At 45.3% G+C, this 25,043-nt stretch overlaps 1 non-coding gene across 1 annotated transcript; it reads left to right on the forward strand.

Moving 5' to 3' along the window:
• The first annotated feature begins 7,151 nt into the window (after window positions 1-7,151).
• On the forward strand, window positions 7,152-7,223 carry TRNAE-UUC (transfer RNA glutamic acid (anticodon UUC)). Its single transcript has one exon. It is a non-coding gene; the product is annotated as a tRNA-Glu (tRNA).
• The last annotated feature ends 17,820 nt before the right edge of the window (window positions 7,224-25,043 follow it).

Genomic DNA, 25,043 nt, shown 5'->3' on the forward strand with positions numbered 1-25,043 from the left:
CCTGCCCAGGAAACAGCCCCGTCTCCATAATAATGAATGGGAGGGTCCATGGAGGACCTTGTAGATTATAGTCAGGATTTTGGTTTTTATTTTGAATGAGATGGAAAGCCACTGGAGGATTTTGAGAAGCGGCATGAGCTGATTTGTTTTAAGATTCCTTCTGCTTGCCTTGTTGAGGATAGGCTGCAGAGGTGGGGAAGTGGTGCACAGTCTAACCCAGGTGAGAAAGGATGGTGGCTCAGGGGAATAGAAGTGATCCAATTCTGGGTCTATGTTCATGACGGAGCCAATAGGATTTTCTGAGGGGTTGGAGGTAGGCTGAGAATGGAATCAAGGGTGATTCCAGGGTTCTGGATTGGAACAACAGCAAGAATAAAGCTGCTACTAACTGGAATGGAGAAGATGCAGAGGGAGCTGGTTGGGGAGTGGGGTTGGGGGTGGACTCTCAGGAGCTCAGCTTTAGCTATGTGAATCCTGAGGTCCTCATTAATTGCCCACGTGTGGATGCCAAGAAGGTTGCAGCTTTAGAGGGATAGGATGTTTTATGCCTCATGAATCTTCCAGCCTGGTTTGTTGATTGCATGAATCAATCAATTACCCAATCAGTGAACAACAGTGAAGTTCTTTCTGAGTAGAGGTTGCGGGGGGAAATGATGAGATTTCTCTCTCTAGACCGCGTTGAGAGAAACAGTTTATTTTTGAACAGCCATAAATGAGGTGATATTTCTGAAAATGGGTAGGTGAGGAGGAAGAAGGGACCAGATACAGACATCTTCTCTGTTCCAATGTTAGCATCTACGAAGTCTTAGATCACAAAATGTTTATTTTTATTGTTTTAAGAAGAGCCCATAACCTCTTCCTCATTCTTCTTTGAAGATGCCTTCAGGCTTCAGACTATGCTGCCATTGTTGCTGAAGGCATTATTATGATTATTTATGACAGTGCTCTGTTTTGGGCATTATGCTTATAATAGTAGGGGTAGATTTATTAAGGTATATGAAGATACATGAAGACTCCAGAGATGAAATGCCTGGGTTTGAATCCTGCATCACTATTTATAAGCTGTCAGACTTTGGGCAAGTTACTTAACCTCCCTATGTTTCAGTTTTCTAATCTGTAAAATGGGAATAATATTGGTACCTATCTCATTGGGTCATTGTGAGAATTAAATTGTTAATTATTAAAGTGTTTAGAATTATCTGGCATATAGTGAATCCTATATGTGATAGCTATTGTTTTTATATCAAGCACTGTCAAATATATATCAGGTGTCATGATGAACATTAAACTTGGCATAATCCCTGGCCATGGACCTATTGAAGATTATTCAGACAGATCATCTCAAGAGGAAAGAGGAAAATGAGTTTAGAACGCTCACTCCACTCTGAACTACTGCTGAGAAGTCCAGAAATGAACCAGAAATACCTTTAACCTCCAATACAAGGTCCAACTTGATTTCTACCTAGCACCTAAGGAGCAAAGCAAATTAACTGAGGGTCTCAGTGGGCCAAAATTTCAATATTTGAGCAACTGCAACATGGAACAAGAAACTACAGCAGTGGCAAGTTTTCTGGATGCCAGACCATGAAGTGCTTGGACTCACAATTCCTAAGTGTGTTCTTGAAGGAAAACAAGAAAAGCACATGTCATCCCAGGTCTGAGCTCTGGTAGGAGCACACAGATGAGGGTGAGTATGATGATGGGCTGGTAAAGTTCTTCCTGTCTTGTGCTATCAGATCAGGTGAAGGGAAGGTAGGGGAAGAAAGAGAGTGTGTGTCAACGATATTAGGAGACAGGGATGTAGTTTGTTGTTCTATGTTGTTGTTACTTAAATATTAAAATTATGGCCTTCCGAGACTCTGAATTAGTTTGCTTTGCCACTTAGGTACTAGGTAGAAACCAAGACGATTTCTCTGAGATGGACTGATTCATTATTGCATGAATGAATGAAGCAAGCGATCAGTCATGCAAACATGCACTGAGTGGTGATGATGTGTAAAGAAAGATGCTGTGGAGATATTTTTACCTGGCTGAGGAATAGTTCTCTCTCATTATATGCTGATTCAAGGGAAAAAGTTACTTTTATAGGAGGATCCCCAAAGAAACCAAGATATTTTAAGAGACTCATTAAGTTGGTGCAGGAAGTCTTACATGAAAAAAATATATATATTAAAAAATATTAATTAAGTAATTATGCCCAGATGAAATGCCTGGATTTGAATCCTGCTTCTGTAACTTACTTACTGTCCTATGTTTCCGTTTTCTAATTTATAAAATGGGAATAATATTGGTACCTATCTCATTGGGCCACTGTGAGAATTAAATTGTTACTATCTTAAAATGCTGATTCATTAAGTCATTATGTGTGCCAAGCACTGTGCTGGAAGCTGGGAATACAACAGAATAAGACCCAGACTCTGCCACGAGGGAGCTTACTGTCTACCACAGGGAGGAAAACGGGGAACTCCATCCAGCCTAATGATAATCCAGAATGAGCACCTCACCCAGCACTGAGAGTTCAAGGATGTTTGCCCTGAGTCATGGAACAAGTAGGAGTTGCTAGATTTGGCACAGAGGGGAGGGGCAGAATTCTATGATCTAAACAAGCCCTCGAGGAAGCTCTGTCATTCCAGTGACCTCTGAGATCAAACCCTGTTTTAGAAACTGAACCTAGTGTTAGGCCATGAAGATTAATTCACAGTGGTCAGCAGGGGCAGGTGCTATTACTCAAGAGAGCTTTGAGGTTAACCTTGTGCCACAGGCTGAGTTTGTGCTGGCCAGAGCTGTTCTTGGGAGAGTGGAATTTAATTGGTGCTTATTTGTGATGGCCTTATAAAGGATGACTCCTGGGCCTACTAAAGTGGAAACCATTCTAACTCCTAAATGACTGGCAAACACAGACCTGAATCACACCCCAGATTGCTTTGGCTAATGGAGATGCCTGGCAAGTACAATGTGTTTGGGGCTTTTTTCCAGTATCAAATGGTGGATAAAATGGGACAGTTGCCTAGTGAAAATCAGGCCTAGATGCATGGGAACAGGAATAACTGTTTCTTGTGTCAACAAGAAGGCTTTTTTTGTGTGTGTGCGGAACTAAAGAGATGCAGCTCACTTACTGGTCTGGCCAAACTTCAAAATTCATTTTTTTTTTCCCTCCACCCAAGAACATTTTGTTCCTGCTGGTGGTTAAAAGGTGGCAGCTTTCATATAGAAGTACAGCAGGAAGTATTTAAGTTAGATAAAAGGAAGGAGTATGTGACAGAATGATTGAGTGCAGGACTGGGTTCCCAGGGGGATTACAAAATCTGATTTTTATTCATGGACTTTCCTGCTAAATAACTGAAATAATAAGGGTGGCAAGACGTAAGCTTATATCACCATTTTTTAAAGGTCTGTGCTTTGGGATTCAGAGGAAGCGGGAGGGAGTGACTTGTGAACAAGAGGACCTGAGGTGACTTCAGAGGCTGAGCTGGCCTTGGGATTGAGGTCAGGCTTGGAAAGAAGAGTGAGAGGCTGGTGTGGAGCAAGGTGGAACAAACGGATGGGAAGGACAGAGCAGGTGGGGAGATGTAGAATGTGGCCCCTCTGAAGAGGGCTGTGGTGGGATAGTATTAGTAGGCTATGTCAGGGCTGGATTATGGAGAGCCTGGAAAGCTTGCCCAGAGAATTTAGATTTTACTCAACAAGCAACGAGATGCCATCTTTCCAGGCTTTTGAGCAGGAACAGGAAATGATAGAAACTCAGGGATCATGGGCTTTCAGCGACTGAAGGGGATTTATTGTCATGTGGTTCAGCGTTTCTCAAACTCTACTGGCATCAGAATCATTTGGAGGGGGAAGTCCTTGTGAAAATTCAGATTCTCATTTGTAAGTCCTGGGTGGGTGGGGCTGGGAATCTGCAGGTGGACAAAGCCACTGACAATCCTAATACCAGTGATCTGAGGCCCACACTGGGCAAAACACTGCTACCCGCTTCTATGAGGCCCTGTCCAAGAGGCCCAGGGAAGCCTTTGAGAGACCCATGGAGTACCACTGAGTAAAGGAGTCAGCCCTAAAACAAGTTTAGGCCCAGAGAGCTGGAAGCTGACACTGGACAATGCCAGTTGAGTAGGAATTTCTGTGCCCCCCCACTTACGTTTTTTTTTTTTTTTTTAGGCAAGGTCTTACTCTGTCGCCCAGGCTGGAGTGCAGTGGCACGATCTCGGCTCACTGCAACCTCCGCCTCCCCGGTTCAAGCAATTCCCCTGCCTCAGCCTCCCAACTAGTTGGGATTACAGGCACCTGCCACTGTGCCCGGCTAAGTTTTGTATTTTTGGTAGAGACGGCGTTTCACCATGTTGGCCAGGCTGGTCTTGAACTGCTGATCTCAGGTGATCCACCTGCCTCGGCCTCCTAAAGTGCTGGGATTATAGGCTTGAGCCACCGTGCCTGGCCCTGTGCCCTTTTTCTTTCCCTTCCCCACACTCCAATCTTGGAGGACCCCAGAGCCTCGAAAGGCAGAAGGCCAAAGAAAGAAAGAAGTGGATCACACCTGGTGTGAATTTAACCAGCACATCGCTATTTTTTGACCAGCACACTGGCTTTTCAAGGAAAACGCCCTGCCTTGTAGCATTTACCTGTTTCCATGGGGTAAATACTCCCAGTGTGGCCATCTCAGGCTACCAATGTGATGTCACTGAACACGGAGTTAGGAAGAAAAGCCCACCATGGGCTCTTGTGAGGCAGTAGAAGCCTGCTCCAGCAAACCACCACTTTGAGCTGGAAATCATGCCCAAGTTGGGCTGGGGCGAACTGTTTGAGAATGAGGACTGAGCTGTTAAACAGTGTATTGTGCTGGATTGTGTTTTATTACTTAAAGTGACCATAGGGCTCCCAGCACTTTGGGAGGCCAAAGTGGGCCTCTTGAGTCCAGGAGTTCGATACCAGCCTTGGCAACACAGTGGAACCCCGTCTCTACAAAAAGGACAAGAATTAGCTGGGCTTGGTGGTGAGTGCCACCAGCAGTCCCAGCTACTTGGGAGGCTGAGATGGGAGGATCACTTGAGCCTGGGAGGTCAAGGCTGCAGTAAGACAAGATTGAGCCACTGCACTCCAGCCTGGGCCACTGAGTGAGACCCTGTCTCAACATAAACAATAAAAATAAAGTGACCATAGGACTTTCTGCTACTGCTCAAGTTTTCATCCACTGGTAAAGAGAAAAAGGGAACAAATTTCAGTTTAGGGATCGTGAGAAACCAAAAGTAAATTCACATTTTGGTTACATCCTAAGGATGGTGCCCATCCAATGAATGGGTTACTGTGAGAAATTAGATCTTGAAAACCAGTAAGATGTCTTTTTTAAAAAAGAATTCTCATCAAAGGGAAATATAAAACTGAAAAGTATTTATGGAATCTGAGCCCCCAGATTGAGAACCACAGATGTCAGGTATTCTGTAGTTGAAGGCGTTTGTTTTGGAGAGTTTTCTTTGGTGTTCCAAAGCAGATATCCTCAAAAGGAAAGCAGCTGTCTGATTAAGAAATTCTGTACTCTGTTCAAAGATAGTACAGGAAGAACCAACTGAAATGTGGGTAAGACCTACCTCATAGGCACACTATGAGGATTAAATAAACACATTTGCATGTGTCTGATACACAGAGCAGGTTTGCTGTCAATGCTTCTGTTTTTTTTTCAGAGCCACATTCCCCCTTTTTTTTTTTTTAGACAGTCTTACTTTGTCACCCAGCCTGGGGTGCAGTGGCATGATCTCAGCTCACTACAACCTCCACCTCCCCGGTTCAAGCGATTCTCCCTGCCTCGGCCCCCCAGTAGCTGAGATTACAGGCATACGCCACCACGCCTGGCTAATTTTTGTATTTTTAAGAGAGACGGGTTTCGCCATGTTGGCCAGGATGGTCTCGAACTCCTGACCTCAGATGTGAGTCACTCTCCTCAGCCTCGCAAGGTGTTGGACTTACAGGCGTGAGCCACGGCGCCGGCCCAAATTCACTTTTAATTATGTTGGGTTATGCTCATTCCCTGGTGGGGAGCTTCATCGTGGTAATGAGTGCAAGGCAGAACAATTTCTATTTCCAGTTTATTCCCGCCCCTCCTCTGTTGAGGATGAATGTCACAGATAAACCTTACCCTCGGAGGGAGGAGGAGGACCTTCTAAGTCCCTGCAGCAGCTGGGGGAGTGAGGAGTGATCTTAGCTTTGAAATGGGCTTCAAAGTATCCTCTGCTAGTTGAACTCTTTGAAACTTCCACAATTTGTCCCCAGACTTCCATTAACAGTTTCTGCTAGTAAACACAACTTATCTGTAGCTTAAGCCACTGAGGACACCACAGCCACAGCTGCCCTCCGCCGGCTATCCCCAATGGCTGACTCTTTGCATTTCCCTAATTCAAACAGTAGACTGCTAAGGCATCAACCGCTCCCTTGAAATGCTTCAAATCGAAAAGCGCCTTGGAAACCACTAGGAGTTTCCATCTATCATGAACGCCTGCAGTAAGAGACTTTCTCCACTTTTCTAAGCTACATTTACAGACCGCCACTGGCTGCTTTCGGTGACACAAATCCTGCCTTTAGCCGTTGGGTCGTCAGAACCTGGAATGTTCCAGGCTTCCGGGCAGTCCTCGTTCCTGTTTTTTCAGAGGAAAAAGATCCACTTTCAGGGACGGGGTGGTGCCTGTGGCCAGCCTGGACCAGCGCTGAGGGGAAGGACGGATTCAGGCAAGGCATTGCGCGTCTGTGGGACACACCCTGTCGGGGGACACCGGCCAGGGCAGCGTGGCCTCCACTGCGCGGTGTTATGACGCCCCGCCGTCCTCACTTCACCAGCCTCTAACGTTCAAACCCCAGTTCTTTCGGACTTTGCAGGAGCTCTAGTGAGGAATTGTGAACAATGACTCATCCAATCTAGTGTCTACATTGGTGTCGACATGGTACCTAGCACCAGGAGACTGGATGAGATCACGAAAAACGCGAGTATAGATTGAAGAAAGATTCAAAGGCCCCTGTAAGGAGAGAATACGAACCTGAGCAGTTTAAACGGCTGCAGACTCCGCGCAGGCGCAGGAGGAGGTTTGACGCCTACGGACGAACGTGATAGAGCGGGCGGAAGCCGACTGAGAAGACTCAATTTGTCTAGGTTTGTGGGGCTTTTCGTCGTCTCCCACATGGTCTAGCGGTTAGGATTCCTGGTTTTCACCCAGGCGGCCCGGGTTCGACTCCCGGTGTGGGAACGCCAAGATTTTAGAATGCGCATTTAGTCAATTTAGATTCTCAGTAACACGGAGAAGGAAAGTTTTTAGCCAAAACTATAATTCCACTTCAAAGCACGCGGGATGCACCGGGGCTGAAAGGAACCAAGGACCTACCCCTGGTGCGGGTGTGAGGGTCAAGCTTCCTCAGACCCCAGCCACCTGCAGCAGGCGGCGGAAGGGACATAGCTGGCAACAGCGTCAAGTCAGTTTTTGAAATGAGAGATTAGGGCTGAGGTGAAGGAAAGCGGGGGAACCAAGTGGTCGCATGCCGAAATACACCCGCTGTTTTTTCTCCAGTATTTTCTCCTTGTACTGTGGAGATGAGCAAATGACCAAAAGAGTGCTCTTTTTTGAAAGAAAAAGGAAAGATGCAATTTTAGAACATTATAGGGTTTTTTGTTGTTGTTGTTGTTGTTAGAGAGGAGGATGCCGGGAGAGGGAGGGAGGCATTACAGGGCTTTTAAGTTACCTAAAGTCATTCTAGGACAGCAAGATTTCTAGAAAATACATATTATTAAAGACAGGGTAGTTTAATGAACAATCTATTGTGTTTGGGATGCAGAGAGCTAACTAAACCAGTTTGGAAGGTGGGGAAGGAAATTAGATTATAACAAATACTGAGGCTCCAGTCGATGGCAAAACACAAAACAAAACAAAACCAACACATTTTCCTCTTAATACATTTATTTGACACATTGTGTTTTAAAAAAAACTAAGAATTTGTGATATGCTAGATTAGAATTAGAAGTGTTAGTATTGACGTGTGACAGTTTCCAATTGTCGTGCAAATAAATGCATCCCTTTGTTATTAGATGAGATGTTATTACCTAAAATGAAGACTATATTTAAAGACTAAAATAAAGACTAAAACCTTTTTTTTTTTTAAGAAGGAGTTTTGCTCTGTTGCCCAGGCTGGAGTGCAGTGGCGCGATCCTGGCTCACTGCAAGCTCCGCCTCCCGGGTTCACGCCATTCTCCTGCCTCAGCCTCCGGAGTAGCTGGGACTACAGGCGCCCACTACCAAGTCTGGCTAATTTTTTGAATTTTTTAGTAGAGACGGGGTTTCACCGTGTTAGCCAGGATGGTCTCGATCTGCTGACCTCGTGATCCGCCCGCATGTCCTCCCAGAGTGCTGGGATTACAGGCGTGAACCACTGCACCCGGCCCACTATAATCTTATCTAATAATAAAATTATTTTTATTTTTATTATTTATTTATTTATTTTTTGAGACGAAGTCTGGCTCTCGTCCCCCAGGCTGGAGTGCAATGGCACGATCTTAGCTCACTGCAATCCTCCGGGATTCAAGCGATTCTCCTGCCTCGGCCTCCCGAGTAGCTGGGGTTGCAGGGGCCCACCACCACGCCCAGCTAATTTTGTATTTTTAATAGAGATGGGGTTTCCCCATGTTGGTCAGGCTGGTTTAGAACTCCTGACCTCAGGTGATCCACCTGCCTCGGCTTCCCAAAGTGCTGGGATTGCAGGCGTGAGCCACCACACCTGGCCTATTTTTATTTTTTGATTATTACTTTAGATTATTTTACTCAGATGATATTACAGAGTGCTTAATCAGGGATTATTTAAGTTTTTCTTAGGGTTTAGGGAAACAAGAAGGGGTTAGGCAGCTCTCACAGCTCCTGAGTCTAAGGGGCAAGGCCAGGGAGGGTAGCTGATGCCAGGGGCTGCCGGGCAGAAGCTGTGTGTTTGTTTTAAACTTGTTTTCAGGCCAGGTGCGGGGACTCATGGCTATAATCCCAACACTTTATGAGGCCGAGGTGGGAGTATCCTTTAAGCAGGAATTGGAGACCAAGATCAGCCTGCACAGCATAAGGAGACACCGTCTCAAAAATAATAATAATAATAATAATTAGCAGGGCAGTGGTGCGTGCCTGTAGTCCCAGTTGCTCAGGAGGCTGAGGTGGGAGGATCGCTTTGAGCCCAGGAGTTCGAGGCTGCAGTGAGCTATGATTGCTGCTGCACTCCATTCTGGGCTAGCGAGATCCTGTCTCCAAAAAGCAAGACAAAACTGCTTTCAGATGGCAGGTGAATTCCATTTATATGAAGGCTGTCACGTCTACTCATCCTATTAATCATTCATTTTCATAAAATAGAGTTTTGACCTTATGGATTTGACAGAAGCTTTCTTGAGATGCCTGTAATATTTAGTGGACTCAGAGCATAGAAGATATTTCTGAAGACAGGTACTTAATGATATGAAAAGGTTTAACTTTGTGGGGAGATGGTTACTTAAGTTATATTTGGCATTTTTATGGCTTTGTATTTTTGTAAAACATTTTGCCATAACTTCCATTCATCATCCTCATAGTCAGTTTTTAGATTCATAGACTATTTAAGCTGGAAAAGCCCTTAGCAGTCGTTTAACTGAGACCCTCGTTTTACCAGTGAAACATCTATTCTGAGATTTTATTTCTTTGATTCCCTAGTATTGGACTTTAGATTGTATCCACAAAAGATTGAATTCCTGCATGGTGCTCTAGCCAGACACCACTCCCTCCAAATCCTGGCTTCAAGGAGGGTCGCTTAGGGGGATTGAGTGCAGAGAAGATTCATGTAATTTTTTTTTTTTTTTTTTTTTGAGACAAAGTCTCGCTCTGTCGCCCAGACTGGAGTGCAGTGGCGCGATCTCAGCTCACTGCAGTCTCTGCCTCCTGGGTTTGAGCGATTCTCAGGTCTCAGCCTCCTGAGTAGCTGGGATTTTAGGTGTGCACCACCGCGACCGGCTAATTTTTATGTTTTTAATAGAGATGGGATTTCACCATGTTGGCCAGGCTGATCTTGAATTCCTGACCTCAAGTGATCCACCTGCCTCAGCCTCCCAAAGTGCTGGGGTTACAGGCGTGAGCCACCGTGCCTGGCCAAAAAAATATTCTTTTGTACTTTTGTCAGGATTCACAGTATAGCTACATAAACACAGTAGTAATTTTTCTACTTGAAGTTTTTTTTTTTTTTAAAAATTCACCATATATAGTCATTTCTAGAAAGTGATGAACTTAACCTGTTTGGGGTATTTGAACTAACCATGTGTTCCTGTATGCTTTCATTTTTGCATACAGTCATTAACTCTGAGGGATTCCGCATGAAAATTGCCTTGTGCCTCTCAACAAATGTGTTTATAGTCATGCAGATTCATATGTATGTTACCTCAGAGTATATCTGATGCTGCATGCAAAAATATCCTAAATAATTACAACATTAGCACTTCATATACTAATATGAAAGCAAATATGAATTTTAACTCACCCACACTGTAAAGCTGAATAACTTGGAAAAACACTGACTACTTGGAAAATCACTGGAACAAATAATCAAAAAATCAATTTGCAAACTTCTAGAAGACCACAGGGCACTGGGTAATCATCCCACATTACTTTGTGAAAAACAAAGCTTATCCGATGAATCTAATTTCCTTTTGTCACAGAGTGACAGCCACGGTAGGTGGGGGAGCAGTCAACATAATCTATCCTGATTTAAGAAAGCTTGGGATTTTTTACCTTGTTGTGTACTCATTAAGAAAATGTAGGTAAGGCTGGCACGGTGGCTCATGTCTGTAATCCTAGCACTTCGGGAGGCTGAGGTGGGCAGACAGCTTGAGCTCAAGAGTTCCAGGCCAGCTTGGGCAACAAAGTGAGACACCCTCCCAACCCCTACACCGTGTCTTCTCCCCGTCCCTGCCGCCTGTCTCTGCAAAAACCACAAATCTCTTCCTCCTGCCCCTTGTCTCTACAAAAAACACAAAATACAGCTGGGTGTGGTGGTGCACACCTGTAGTCCCAGCTACTCAGGAGGCTGAGATGGGAGAATGGCTTCAGCCTGGAAGGCAGAGGTTGTAGTGAGCCAAAATTGCACTGCTGCACTCCAGCCTGGGTGACACAGCCAGACTGTTTCAAAAAAAAAAGAAAGAAAAAAGAAGAAACAAAGGAAGGAAGGAAGGAAGGAAGGAAGGAAGGAAGGAAGGAAGGAAGGAAGGGAGGGAAGGAAGGAAAGAAAATGTAGGTAAGACTATTCCTGTTTGATAGGGCTACAGTCAGACTGAAGTTGGGGGCTCAGCTTTATGCAAATAGGCAACTTAAACACAGTATGTGTGAAAGTGACCTCTTTCTCCTTCCCAAGTCCTTTTCTACTTGAATTACTTATTTTTTAAAGTGTCATCAGGTTCTTCTTGTTTGAGTTACTTAATCTCTCTGTTCCTCAGTTGCCTAGAATCTAACATGGGGATAAGAATGGGACCTACTTCACAGGGTTGTGAAGATTAAATGACATAATGCGCATAAAAGGCTTAGCCCAGTTGAAGGCCATCACCATCATCATCATCATTGTCATCATCGGCATGTTTAGTCCCTCTTTCTCCTCCACTCTCACCACATCTAATTAAAGCTTATTTTATTTTACTATTTATTTATTTTATTATTTTATTAAATCTTATGTCTACCTCTTCAGTGGCGCTCACATATATTCTTATCTACTTCCCTGGCCACTCTGCTGATTTAAATCGTCTGGTTCTCTGGACTATTGCAATAGCCACCACACTGGTTTCCCTGACCCCATCTTGCCCATCTTCTCTATCTTGCATTCTCCTGTCCGTTACAGTGCAGAGCTGAGCATGGTGCTTCCCTGCCCTAAACCTGAAGAGTTTGTCTTGCTGAGTGCTCCCAATCTTCCTTTGCAGCCTCATTCCTACCTCTTCCCTCCATGTATCCTAGATTCCTGTTAATTTCATACTGTTTCCTGTATCTGGCCTTTACTCATTTTTTCTTCTACTTGAGACGCTCTTATGCCCTTTCTCTAAATATCTACATCTTATCCATACTTTAAGGCTCAACTTGAACATCACATGGTTCCTATAGCTTCCCTTACCTCTCCTGAGGATGCTGGTTGCTTCTGATTCCCCTGGCATCTTGTGTACTTCTCTTCCTATACTTATTCCTTTCTGAAGTTAGGTCCTAGCTTAGGCGTCATTTCCACCCTGACTGTGGGTGAGATGCTTTCTCTGCACGTTTCCCTCTCATTGCGTTTACCACACTTGTTGTGGCCCTGCTAGATTGTACTCTCCAAGGCCAGTGCCGTGCACACAGTAAACACTTAATAAGCATGGTTGAAGGATGTGTGAGCAGGACAAGGACTGTATTGATTGGAGCACGTTAAGTTTCAAATTACGGAAAGCCATTGGAACTCCACTAGGAGAGGATCGTTGGCTAACGTAACCCAACTGTGGGAAGTAGAATGGGATGGCTGGCCTTGGGGACAATTAGAATCAGTGTTTCCTCTCTGTGTCTCTCTGTGTGTCAGATTTATTTTTAGCTATCATGGACCAACTTCTTCCACATGGCAAGATATCTGGGCACCCTGGCTCAGTACTCATTCCTTCCTCCCAGCTTCCCCACCCAAGAAGGAAGGTCTTTCTTAGTTTCTGTTGGAAAGTGCTGGGGGAATGTGGCCTCGCCTAGGCCCTGGGCCCTGCCTGGGGTTGATGAATGTGGGGTATTATGATTGGCAGCTACCATTAGAACCACAAGGTAGAGAGGAAGGAGGAACTGGTATTAAAGTTAAGCCAAAAAAATTAAATAATGGTGGTTTAACATAAAGAGTGGTGATTTAACGTATTTACAAGGTTGCACAACCTTGTAAATATACTAAAAATCCCTGAATTGTAGAAGACTGAATTGTATGGAATCTGAATTATATCTCAATTAAGAAAAAACTAAGCCAGAGATGAAATCTTGCTGGCAAAAATAAGCATTTCTATATTCTTTATATTTGGGCTATTCATGTATTCAGCAAACATTTACAGTGTGTCTAGTATGTGCTGGCAGTTATCTAGATTTATGTTGTGTGGGAAATAGCACACACACAAACACACAAAAAGGGTAAGAAGGTTGGATTTCATTCTAAATGTGATGGGAAAGCTCTGGAGGTTTAGGTGTGGAGAGAGGTCCACCCCCTGGATGAGACTCCCTGGACTCTAGGGCCTTCTGGCTGGTGCTTTGCTGTGGTCAGCACAAACCACACCTTGGAAGGAAGATGAGACTGTTTTAAGAGGTCTCTTGAGATGGATTCCAGAACCCTCATTTTCAGAATTTGGCAAACTTGTCCAAAAATAAAGTTTTCCTTGTGGACTAACCCAGATCACATTATGCTTTGTTTTAAGGCTATTTGCCCAGAGTTAGCAAAACTGCAAAATTTGAGGGCACAGTTTCAAGACTGCCCTCACTTCTAACACCAACTGCAAGTTTGGGGGGGTTCCTAATACCACCCTCAGGTTTGATGATGTTCTAGAGGGATTCCAATAATGCAGTGGAAGCTGCAATATTCATGGTTATGGTTTATTATAGGGAAAGGACAGAGTCTGGTAGGGTTCTAGCTGCAAAACTTCTGTTGCCCTCTTTCTCTGTGGAGTGTGTGGACCCTCCTGATATTGATGTGTGACAAGATGCATGCAGTACTGACAACCATGAAAGCTCACCTGAACTTTGTTATCCAGAGTTTTTACTGGGGCTTTATTACGTATGCATGATTGACCGACTGTCCGTGTGATTGAACTCAGCCTCCAACTTGACTAATACCATGTGACACAAAGCCCCCACTCTAAGGCACATGGATGGTCTTTCTAGCATGACCACCTCCCAACCTAAGACTACTGAGTATGGCCAGCCCCACCCCACAATCTGAAGTGATCAGCCCCTGCCCTAAACAAAGATACTCCTATGAAAAATGATACAGATTTCATCCCAGAAGCTGAAGGCAAAGGCCAGACCTCTCTTTGGGCAAAGCCAAATTCTCTCTCTTTTTTTATTTTTTTCCTTTTTTGAGATGGGATCTCGCTCTGTCACCCAGGCTGGAGTGCAGTGGCATGATCTTGGCTTACTGCAACCTCTACCTCCTGGGTTCAAGCGATTCTCCTGCCTCAGCCTCCTGAGTAGCTAGGATTACGGGCATGCACCACCATACCTGGCTAATTTTTGTACTTTTAGTGGAGATGAGGCTTCACCATGTTGGCTAGGCTGGTCTTGAACTCCTGATCTCAGGTGATCTGCCCGTGTCAGTCTCTCAAAGTGCTGGGACTATAGGTGTACACCACGACGCCTGGCCCAGCACTCATTATTTCTTCCAGTTTTCTTTTCAGTAGAGATGAAGGAGGAAGGATTGTCTCTTGCCACAAACTGTTTGCAAAAAGATAGGTCAGTGTTCAGAGCAGCAGCTCAAGGGAAACCTGGAACATGCTGGCTCTGACCTGTCTCCATCTCTTCTTCAGACTTTCCAAGGGGAAGTTCCCAAAAGAGGGGTGAGGAGGGGCTGGGAGGAGCAGCAAGTTTTATGGGAGGCCTGCCCTGTGTGCCCTGAATTTTAAAATGGAAACAGTAGATCCTTGGGGTGGATCTGATGCTCGGGATTTCTGCCTCATCAAAACTGCAGGTTAGTTGGGGAGATGACGCCCGCATTAGGATTTCCACTGGAAGCTTCAAAGCTTGCAGAATTGGAATGCTGCTGTGTGCAGCAAAGGGGAGCCTGTCAGGACTTTGCCTGGATGTTGCAGCACTTAACAGTGGACCTGGGGAGCTCACCTTGCTGTTGTCAGGGAAGCCCCCAGTGGGTTTTGGCTCTGTTGGCTGAACACCTGTAGCCCATGCAGTTGCATCACCTTCCATCTGACTCTCATTATGCATAAGCTTAGCGAGTCTAAGCATTGACCTCACCATTTATTTCTTGCCCCTGGGTGCCTCTCCATCCAGGGCTGTTTTCCACTGTAAGCGCTCATACAGGGGGATTGTGTTCAATATGTTCATTGAGTCTAAGGTAGGAACAGTACACTTGACAGTTTTCAGACAGAAGTCGGAGTAATTTTCCATAACCTGTGCTCGTTAATGTCCTGATTGGGGTTAACTGATTCAGGGGAGGCGGAGAGAGAGCGAAACACTAAGAGAAGTGAAGGAGGAATAATCAGAATTTGGCAACAGCTTGGTGGTGGGGCGTGAAGGGATGATTTGTTGACAACCCCAAGATGATAAGCATCCCCAGAGAGACAGAGAAGTGGGGCAGAGAGAATGAGATTTGTCTCCTCTGACAAATTTGAGGCACTGCTGGGATATCTAAATGGAGCAACCTAAGAGGGCAGGAAACACAGGCTGGAACACCTTTGAAAGCAGACACCTCTGGGGGCAACTGTAATTTCCAGGCAAATAGGAGGCTTAGGAGTTTTCTAACTGAGCAGTGCCTGGCTGTTGCAATCACTGAGTGGTGGAGAAAGGAGGGAGACTGAGTGTGTGCAGCAGCAGGTGAGAGAGGTTCTGTCGTGTATCTGGCCTGCAGTGACAGAGACAAACTTTGGCATAGAATCCTCTAGACCTGCAGTGGCAGACATCTTGAGAGTAGCAAATGTGCACCACATGGCTCAAAGGACCCGCCTGCCCATCGCAGTCAGCGTAGATTTGGTATTTATTATGATCGTTTTCTGGCAGATGGAGTAAAGTGCCTTGAGGAAGATGTGACTTTTTCTAATGTGTGCGAAGTTACACTATGAGCTAACAGGGGCTCTGGGGTTAGTTCATTTTTCACAAGTTTTGGTCAATAAAGCCTGCAAATTTTCCAATCCCTTCTGATCTTGCTACATTATGTGAGGAATCAAAGAACCTGACTCCCCAAAGACCCTGTAATAATTTTCTAAGTGGGGTGCTTTAATGTTGGCACTTAGCATCTTGTAGGCTCTGTGTGTGACTGTGGGATACACTGGGAAGGTGAATTGGTACACATTTCATGGAAAGTTGCTTAGCATGTGATACATAGTAAGAGCCATAGGTATGCCTTTCCTTTCACTTGGTAATTCTACTTCCAGAAATCTACATCTTTGATACATTAAGTATCAAAGAAGAGCAAAGATACAGATTATGAACAATGATGTTTTTCCTTACAGCATCACTTGCAATGATGGCAGAGAAGGGACAAGATTCCAAGCCAGCTGTGCTGCACCACTTCCTCCCCTCCCCCAGGGCGAGGCGGGTGGTCCCTCTTCTCACCCTGAAACAAAACCTAGATGCCCTGGGCCTTGCACAGGAAATGCTATTTTGGTTATAGGCGACATTTTTTAGTAAACCAAAAGTGTCAACCATTCACAAAATGCTCTTCTCTAGCATTTGAAGACTTTTAAGCACACAACCTAGATCACGTTCATCTTTTTCCTCTGGGTAACTTCCCTCTTGTCAGAGTGCTCCTTTCCTTATTCTCTTGCAAATGAAAATTGAAGATTTTTAAAAATTTGTTATTTATTTATTTATTTAAACTTAAATTCTTTTTTTTTTGAGACGGAGTCTGGCTCTATCGCGCAGGCTGGAGTGCAGTGGCCGGATCTTAGCTCACTGCAAGCTCCGCCTCCCGGGTTTACGCCATTCTCCTGCCTCAGCCTCCGGAGTAGCTGGGACTACAGGCGCCCGCCACCTCGCCCGGCTAGTTTTTTGTATTTTTTAGTAGAGACGGGGTTTCACCGTGTTAGCCAGGATGGTCTCGATCTCCTGACCTCGTGATCCGCCCGTCTCGGCCTCCCAAAGTGCTGGGATTACAGGCTTGAGCCACCGCGCCCGGCCTAAACTTAAATTCTTGTAAGGTGGAGTTTTGGTCTGCTATTTCCTGGGGAGATTTATCCGAATGAATTTCTATATCGAGAATTACAATAATTTGAGCTCTTATTTAAGGGTTAGCAGAAACAACTGGTACTTTCACAAGCTGGAAAGAGGCCAGTGTCAGATATGACAAATACAATCATAGAAAAGGAAAATAAAATTCACTTCCTATGAGGCTCAGCAATAATAAAAACAGAATGAAAAGCTTGGATATTTAGAAACAGGTTCTGTCTCTCACATATATATGTATGTGTGTGTATAATGTGTGTGTGTGTGTGTGTGTGTGTGTGTGTGTATTCTTCTCCAGAGTGGTTGTCTCTCACATATATATGTGTATATTCATATATGTGTATAAATATATATATATATATATATATATAAATCATTCTGCTTGTAAGCAAGTTAGACCCTAAGCGTTCATGAATGCCTAGTTTCCTGTTACTCTTGTCCTCATGTTGTGTCCCCCATATAGAGCAAACAGACCTCCAAGAAAGGAAGATACGGTGAGTAAGACCACAGCTCTAGGCCAGGTGTGGTGGCTCACACCTGTAATCCCAGGACATTGGGAGGCCCGAGGCAGGTGGATCGCTTGAGGTCAGGAGTTCGAGACCAGCCTGGCTAACATGGTGAAACCCCGTCTCTACTAAAAATACGGAAATTAGCTGGGCATGGTGGCAGGCCCCTTAATCTCAGCTACTTGGGTGGCTGGGGCAGGAGAATCGCTTGAACCCGGGAGGTGGAGGTTGCAGTGAGCAGACACTATGCCACTACACTCCAGCCTGAGCGATAGAGTGAGACTCTGTCTCAAACAAACAAACAAAAACTACAGGTCTTGTCTCAAGTAAATTATTGTTAAATTTTAAGAGTTCTGCAACTTCTTGTGGGCCTATTACTATTTCAAAACAAAGTTTTAAAAAGTTTAGTGAGAAGAATAAACATAAGGAACCTATGGATTATGTGGGTTCAATACGCTGTCTATCACAACAGTCTGCCAGTGGACCCAAGTGCATGACACAAAGGTGAATGTCGGTCACTGCTGAGTGAGGGTGATAGGCTTGGGAGTCAGGGGTAGAGAGGAGTCAGAGGGCTTGGAAGAGAATACCTATGCTTCCGCTGCTCCATCAGTACATAGACGAAGCAGCTGCTGTATTCTGTTGGTTCTTTAGTTTTAAGTAACCAGGTGTAGATGCGAGTCCCTGGCATCGCAGTTCTCTGTTCCTTTCCTCACCGCCAATTGCTTCCTTGTTTCACCCAAAGTTGAGTTGGGTGAAACAAGTTCCATAACCCTTGGAGATGTTCTGATGGATCAACCGTGCAGCCAATGCAAGATTCTTTTTGAAGTTCATGTCGCAGATTCATTCTCCAGCTTCTGCTTGATCCATAAGCCCCTGGCAAGCAAAATGAACTCAATGAGCAGACACCAAGCAAAAAGCCTGATACCGGGGCATCGTTACTTCCCCAGTTCTAGCAGCCCTGACGCTCCTGCTAAACCCAACCTTCTCTGGCAAGTTTTCCAACTAGTCCAAATTATAAAAAAGCCAGCAGATCTGGGCAGAGAAACTTGGCTACTTTCACCAGCCTTTTTGAGCCCAAAAGCTGGTTCCTCGTTGTAAGTGGTTGCCCAGCACACGGCTCTGAAAGGAAACCTTCACAAATCCTTTTCACTTGGCCTTGTAACTTGAGCTCACGCTCCCTTTCTGGCAAGGACACTGTGGAAAATTCCCTGTGCATAGAGAGCTGGCTCCAATTCCCAGCAATTCTACGAAGTTCTCTGTAATGGTAAAAATTGGAGCAGCTTAAACACCTCCAAAGTCTGGAGATCTAAAAGAGTACCTCAGGCACTGATGACGAGAAACAGGGTCCTGCTTTTCAGCATGGAGCTTTTAGAAGTCGGAATATGTCTGCCATCAAAGGTTGTCACAGTGACGGATTCAGCCTGGAGAGTACTGCACATTAGCAGGCACCTAATATTTGGAATTTCTTGGCAGAGCTGTCCCAGCCCATGTTACCTTTCTTATTTTCTGTAATCATATGCAAACAGCTACAAGTTTGCAGAGAAATAAACTGGTGGGGAGGGGAGAGATTTAGTTAGCCCTGGGGAGCAGCGTCAGCCTTGATGCATGACTTGGGATGACTCTGCCAATGTGTGACCTTGGGGAAAGTTCTGTATTTTGTTCAAATCCCGGTGTCATCTATAGAAAGCAATAGAACACACAATGCCTGCCTGATGAGGTGAATGGGATGATGGCTAAATAAGCTAATGTGTGTGTGTGTGTGTGTGTGCATGCCGCCCAGTCGGCACACCTGTATTCCTACCCCTCCTCCCTCCTTCTCCTGCTGCTATTTCTCTTCTTTTCTCAAACTGTGATTTTCAAAGTGTTTTAACTGCTGAAACTTTTAAAAAATTCAATCAAATATGCATGTAGAATCACACATAGAAAACAGATAAAAACTCAAGCTGCTGCAAATGAAGCACTGATTCTATTCCTTATTTCTCCCCTTAGCGGTGGCTTCCACAACAGGAATGGCTCTTCTTATTGCCTGGGAGTCCCTGCAGGGCACATGGGATTGGATCGCAGGCCCCTGGCTGCTCCCCATCTTCCCTGGCCCCTGCCTCCCAGACCTGGGCACCTGAAACCTTACCGTGGAGGGCTCTGGTGTTTGGGGTTTAAATAAAAGCCCTCTGGACTTGAGTTCTTTCCATTCCAAGTGTTTTCTCTGAGGAACTCATTTTCCAGAGGAAAGGCTGGGCTGCCTGAGAGCTCTTCCCAAGCCTGAGACTTCTTCGTTCTTGTTTAGCAGTTTGAGGAGAGTTGTATCAGTTCTTGTTTTGCGTCCGTGTGTCAGGAAGCTGGTGGGCACTTGGTGTGCACAGCCCTTTACTTGGGCTTATGTGTTTACCAGGCTTTCATTGGCACATGGAAAAGAGTGATGAAATGAGGTATGCTGGTGCATGAAGGGGTCAAAGGGCAAGTCACAAAACATGTGAATGTGAACTTGAACTTGCTACCTGTGCCTCTCGGGGTCTGAAGGCCTGTCTCTGGAGCATGGGCTTGAGGGTGAGGCTGTTCCTGCAGGGCCGGCCTCAGAAGGCAGCCACCCACAGCTAGAATTAGGCAGAGAAACCCCTAGAATTGTAAGGGCTCCAGCACTTCCCCACATAACTCATCCCTATCCAGCCTCCCTCTCATTTTGGCCTACTGTTTCTTGCAGGACCATCCAGAGCCTTGATAGAAGTGGCATATCCCTCACCCCCAGGGAGGAGGAGGCCAGGGCTAGGAAAAGGGCTTCTCTCCCTTTCTGTGGCTCTGATTATAGATGCTGGACTTGGAAGATGAGGACAGGCTGGAGTCCTGCCCTGAGCTGGGAGTCGGAATGTACAGTAGTGCTTTCAAGATCTTAGTCATCAGTAAACAGAGCTATTATGCGCTGGGTCTGGATGTGTTCTTTCTTCTGCTGTGTGGCCTGTGGTTGCCATGGATATGGCTTTGTCTTTGGAGGCCCATAACCAAGGAGGATTTAAGTAAATCCTGATGGGTCAATATTTCCATAAAACAAAACAAAACAAAACAAAAAAGAAGAAAAGGGGCCACTTTCTTAGATAACTCCAAGAAAATCCTTAAGCAGTTCCGAAATCCACAAAACCCTCAGGCTGTAGTTACCAGAACCTAAAGGGACACACGTTTTTAAAAAGGACTCAGAATTTAAAAAGATGAGGTCTATCGATGGCTCTGATTGCAGCAAGTAAAAATGATGGCATATCCCCATTGAGTGTTTTGGACCATATAAAGTTACATTTTTTTCCCAGCCAGTGCTTATTTTTCAGAATGCTTTTCGATTTGCCATTTGTAAGATGTGTCATATTCCAGCATATAAATGAACCTGTGTTTCAAGCAAACAGTTGTTGTTTCTGTCTGACACAGGGGATTCGAGGACATTTGGTAAGGAGTATGGAAGATGCGTAGATTGAATTAAGGAGGCTAAAAAAAGTAAAGAAAGAAGAAAGACTCATTCCTGCAGAGTAACCAAACAGCTCTGCGTCTTTGTTTGAAAACACAGGCATGCCCTCTGAGATTCCTCGTAAGCCACTCTAAAGAGAGGTGCTTGGTAAAGCAAAGGTCCGAGGCTGAGAGCTGGGGTACAGCCACCACTCTGCCATGTTTGGGCTTTTTGCTCAAGGACCATATGCGTTTTACTGGGATGCTCTTTGGTTATGCTTCTCTGTGTTTCCAGAAACCACGCTGCCCAGGCCAGGGAGAAAGCGGTTGGATTCTAGGATGAGAACCCCAGCCGAAGTGTGCTGGGTCCCTGGCTTGTTTGTGCACAGCTTGGAAGGAGCTGCTTCCATAGTATCTTTGCCAGCATCATGAAGTTCCCCCCTCCCCACCCCTTAACACCCTAGTATTTAATCATCCACCTTGCTTCCTTCCCCAGTCACTGTCGCTGGCTACAAGGCACCTCCAATTAAGGAGATGCATCTGAACTGCAATTATCCAGCAACCTCTTTAAGTGAAGTGGAGAAAAGTGATGTTAGTTTCCTTTCTGTATGCTTGAGTTTTCCCATGTTTGTTCTTAAACACCGGCTTGATCCACAGCATCTGCTTCCCTGCCCGCCTCAGGACTTCTCCCCAGTCCCCTCCTATGATGTCACCTGGCAACTGCTGGAGCTTCCCAAGTGGAGGATTATGACATTCTTGCTCTGACTCCAAGAGCTTCAATGCAAAGACCTCTGTGGTTGTTAGGAACAGAGAGGGCAGGAATGCGGCTGGCCAGTTGCCACGAGGGTCAGTGGTGGCCAGCCTGGATGAAGAAAGGAAGCTTGTGCTTGAGCTGCCTCTGGTACGTCCTGAGAGAAAGGACCTGCCTCCCAGACCAAGTGTAAATCAGCTCTCAAGCTTGCCCCAGCTGCTGCAAACTGCCTGGGAGGCTGAGGTCATGCTCTGTAGCGAACAGAGACATGGCAGCCAGCAAGGCCAGGCTGAGCAAGGCTGCTTGGTTTGACTGGGCCTGATTCAGGGAAAGTCTGGAAGTGCTAAGAAAACTTTGAGTGTGAGGACGAACATCCTGGTCAATAGTTGCTGAGGCTCTGAACCACCCTATCAGACCCTGAAAAGGAATTCTGACCCCCTGGCTTCTGTAGAGTTCCTCCCGGGCCACAGCAAACGGGACAGATTTCATGGACAAGCCAAGGGTTTGATAGATCTTTACTTGACCCCAGTCTGAGAGAGACAACTCTGATCTAGATGGAAAGGAATTTTCTGATTTTCCACGTTGGTAAAATGGAATAGGGGGTGCCTGGGATTTGGATTGGAGGATGACTCTGAAAGGCCCCGGGAAGGTTGCGAAGCTTGCAATGACATCTCATCTGGAACATTACAAGGAAGAAAATAAGAGAGGCAGTTAAAGGAACCAGCATGGCGCTGAGGGAAAGCCATTCTAGCTTGGATTTTAAATGAACACAAACAAAAGATGGAAGGAGGGGCATGTAATGAAGGGTGTCACAAAAGAATAGCAGGAATCTATATCTGAGTGTCAGGAAAAGCTGAAGTCCACAATATGCTATGACTTGCGGAACAGCAGCTGACATGAGAATAATGCTCCATAGTCTGCAAAGCATTTTTATGTAAATGATCACATTGATCCTCACAATAACCCTGTGAGTGGGGATGGGAGTTATCCTCGGAGTGTGGAGGGGCTTCTCAGAGGCAAAGCTGGGATGAGAGCCCAGATCATCTCAGGCCAAATGCTGGCCTTTTCCCACCATTCCACATCCTTTTCTGTTACATCGCCCACATTCTGATGATGTTTGGAGTAAGAAAAATGGGATGGGGTCATGCTTTGGGAGATAGGATAATGGAGGCAGATGCTAGCAAGCAAAACTAGTTGCTCCTATTTTTTTTCCTCCAGTATACATCACAAAGCAAAATGATCTGTCAAGGACAGAACAAATGTCTCAAGATGGGTGAGAACTTTAAGAACTCACTCAAGGTGAGAACTCACCTAGCTCTCCAGGCCCAGGGCTGGACATTGAAGATGGTTGTTTGCAAAGGGACTTTTCTCCTCCCTGATGCTTCTCACCCCAGACATTACTTGCTCAGTATCTGTGTCCACAAGACTTGAGGGACCGTGGCCGGTCCATGTGCTTTCCCCATCTACAGCACAGACGCTGAATAACTGACCACAGACAGGCCTGCGGTGACTTCTGTGAATTTACGGAGAATGACAGGTATGCCGCAGAGAGAGGAAGAAGTTATCATGATTTACAGGAAAAGAGAAAAAGTAGATTCAAGAATCTACATACCGATTAGCTGACATTAGTCTCTGACATACTTACGTTCATTTCAAAGGTAAACCTGAAGTCTGAAGACAGAGTCATATGAGCCCATCTCATCCATCCCAGAGACCCAACTGGAACCCTTGTCTTGGGTGGCTCAGAGATGAGATGGGGCCATCTGAGCTGTCATGTCCTAAATGCAGAGACAAGGAGTTTCAAGGCAAGATTCTTTTTTGTCGCTCTCAGCCTTGCTTTTAGGATTAGTTGTTCCATTAAACATTCAGCCTTAATAAAAAGGAGGTCTTACAATCTGAGTGTGCTGAGAGGTATGTACCTTAGAGGAGTTGGAAGAGGAGGATACACTCAATGTGGAAGCTTAGTGATGCTGTCAATTACCAATACTTATTGTCACTGTCAGAATTACCAAGTGTACAAGTGTAAACACTGCAGGCAGAGTGTTCTCTAAAGGACATTGAGTAGATGGGGGCTGGGCCCAGGAACCGAGACTCACAGAGGTTTCTTCAGCTCCTCTCTTCTTGTTGGGAAGAACAATATTTAAAGATAGGCATCTCACTGCTTCTTTCCCTGACCTTTCCAATCTGTGAAAAGCGGGGCTGGAAGGAGTATGAGCTGACCCCGTCTCATGCCCTTCACCCCTTATTCACTGCACTGTAGCCATAAGGGTCTTCCCCTCAATATACCCAGTGTATTCCCACCTGGGTGGGCATCTGCTGCTCCCTTTCCTGGACCAACAACTTCCTGTCATTGGAACCTCAAGTCAATCAGTGTCTCCTGGGAGAGACCTGCTCTGATCCATACCCATTGTGTTTTCTTCATAGCATGCTGAATTTCTTCCTAGCAATCTGAAATTGCTTCATTTTTCTTCTTCCCATTCTCCTTCCCCTTCTCCTCTCTTTTCTTCCTCTGCTCCTCCTCCTCTTCTTCCTTGCCTGTTTCTCTCCAGCTAAAATGGGAGCTCTGTGTCCTTGACTGTCTGTTCACCAGTGTATCCCCAGTGCCTAGGATGGTACCTGAGCAGGTGCTTGACAAACAATTTTTGCAGGAACGAGTTGACTTACCCCACCTTCTTTCTTGGCTGCTTTCATTTAGGCTACTTAGAGACATGATGATCATGGCTATTCAACAAATGGTGAATGGGCATGGGTAAACAGAGATCACTTGAGAGCACTTTGATATTTTTGATGTCTGAGGGGGTCTCTAATAACCTGAAAACAATCCACAGCGACAAGCTCAGATCACATGTTCTGGAGATATCTCTAAGGCGAAAGAAACTGTGCTTCTATTTTGGTACAGTAAATGAAACCTCAGGGAAAGCTGAGAAAAAGGAATGGGGCAAGTTCCACCTGGGAATGTAAAAAACATTGCTAGTAGGAGATAAGCCTGCTTAGGGTCTCTCAAAGTATCCATTATTCAGATGTGTTGTGCAGTCTGATCAGTGTCCCCAGGCAAGATCAAGACAGGAGCTGAGAGAAGGCTAAGGACAGGTCAACGAAGAGAAGAAGGTTGGGTGGCCGAAGAAGCTGAGGAAACGCATCCCAGGAGATGCTGACTCAACACCTAGAATTTCTGCTGATTTCATTGAGCAACAGGGGCACACCCTATCTTGACCTCAGTTTGGCAAAATGGAGGTGGTACTGCTGACTTTTCTTAATGGGGAAGGTAGAAAAGTGTGGGGCCTACAAGAGCACCTTTTTAAAAAAGATCCCAAATAACAGTCACTTAAACAAAATAGAAAGTTCTATCTTGTGGAACCTTCTGACCCCTCATCTGGGCTGCATGGCAGCTATGAGGTTGTTTACCCAGTTGCCTTCTACTTCGTTGTTTTGCCACCTTTGGATGTTGTTCTCATTTGCATGGTTGGCACTATCATGTCCACA

This window comes from Macaca nemestrina, chromosome 16 (assembly GCF_043159975.1).
Source record: "Macaca nemestrina isolate mMacNem1 chromosome 16, mMacNem.hap1, whole genome shotgun sequence".
Classification (NCBI taxonomy): Eukaryota; Metazoa; Chordata; class Mammalia; order Primates; family Cercopithecidae; genus Macaca; species Macaca nemestrina.